Raw genomic sequence first — 1,659 nt, 5'->3', positions numbered from 1 at the left:
ATCATGAGTGGAGTGCCACAGGGTTCGATGCTTGGACCCGTACTCTTCAACATATTTATAAATGACCTGGAATTTGGTACGATGAGCGAGGTGATTAAATTTGCAGATGATACAAAGTTATTCAGAGTAATGAGGATGCAGAGGGATTGCGAAGACCTGCAATGTGACATAAACATGCTCGAGAAATGGGCCGCAACATGGCAAATGAAGTTTAACGTGGATAAGAGTAAGGTGATGCATGTCGATAAGAAAAATCTTATACATGAATACAGGATGTCTGGTGCAGTATTTGGAGAGATCCCCAGGAAAGAGACTTGGGAGTACTGGTTGACAAGTTAATGAAGCCATCTGCGCAATGCGTGGCGGTGGCGAAAAGGGCAAACAGAATGCTAGAAATGATTAAGAAGGGGATCACAAACAGATCGGAGAAGGTTATCAGGCCGCTGTACCGGGCCATTGTACGCCCCCCCATCTGGAATACTGCATCCAGCACTGGTCGCCATACATGAAGAGGAACACGATACTACCCGAGAGAGTCCAGAGAAGAATGACTAAAATGGTTAAGGGGCTGGAGGAGTTGCCATATAGTGAGAAATTAGAGAAAATGGCTTTCTTCTCCCTTGAAAAGAGGAGACTGAGAGGGGAAATCACAGGGGTCAGCACAGCCTGAGTACAATGGCCGAGCCTCACCCTTGGAACGCCACCTTCTGGATCATGGACCAATCTCCCCTGCCAGGTAAGTATGAAGAAAGAGGAGAACAAAGGGCCAGGGTCTCTGTGGGCAGGGCACCCTTGGCTCAGGGTGACCAGCGAGGGCCCAAGGCTCTCTGGCTGTCTTAATGCATGCTGGGAGAAGGTGAAACAGAGAGGCCAAACGCAAATGCAGCATGTGAAAAGAAGGAAATCACAAAAATGAAACCAATCAATCCAAACAGCCCAGAAAAAGGTACCGTACCGTATCCCCTACCACAGCAGCCTGTGTCTTACAAAAAAACAGAAGAGCTTGGAAGAACAAGGAAAGTGCCCCACTAAGGCTTGCCAAACCTGCAATCTGTCAGATGCACAGCGGAGAAGAAAACAGGGGAAAGCGCGCACGTAGTCCCCCACTAACAGAAATTATGCAGTCGACTTTCCTGCATGTGGGGAAATCGCAGGGGTCAGCACAGCCTGAGTGCAATGGCCGAGCCTCAACGTGGGAGCGCCACCTTCTGGATCATAGTCTGGGGAAGAGTGACATAGGAGTTGGAGGGGGGGAACCTTGAGTAAGTAGTTCAGTGTGGCAAATTTCACAAAATTAACCCTGAATTCTCAACCAAGCCAGCTTACCCAGCCCATTCTAACACCCCTCCCTCCCTCAGCCCTTGCTACCTTTTCTTCCTTTCCTGAAATCAGTGGAGGAAACCACACACTTTTTTTCCTCCTTCAAGCTCACCACCTGTTCCTCTGATCCATCCCCACCCATCTACTTACCAACATCTCTCCTACTGTCATCCCTTCTATTTTTATTTTTATTTATTCAATTTTCTATACCATTCTCCCAAGGAAGCTCAGAATGGTTTACATGAATTTATTCAGGTACTCAAGCATTTTTCCCTGTCTGTCCCGGTGGGCTCACAATCTATCTAATGTACCTGGAGCAATGGGGGGATTAAGTGATTT

At 47.6% G+C, this 1,659-nt stretch overlaps 2 pseudogenes; both read right to left on the bottom strand.

The window, feature by feature from the left end:
* Window positions 1-597: 597 nt before the first annotated feature.
* LOC117358286 lies at window positions 598-744 on the bottom strand (annotated as a pseudogene).
* Window positions 745-1,078: 334 nt separating this feature from the next.
* Window positions 1,079-1,232, bottom strand: LOC117358285 (annotated as a pseudogene).
* Between the last annotated feature and the right edge of the window lie 427 nt (window positions 1,233-1,659).

Source organism: Geotrypetes seraphini, chromosome 3 (genome assembly GCF_902459505.1).
Source record: "Geotrypetes seraphini chromosome 3, aGeoSer1.1, whole genome shotgun sequence".
Lineage (NCBI taxonomy): Eukaryota > Metazoa > Chordata > Amphibia > Gymnophiona > Dermophiidae > Geotrypetes > Geotrypetes seraphini.
Note: the sequence above shows the minus strand (reverse complement) of the source record. Positions and strands in the feature narration are given on the sequence as shown.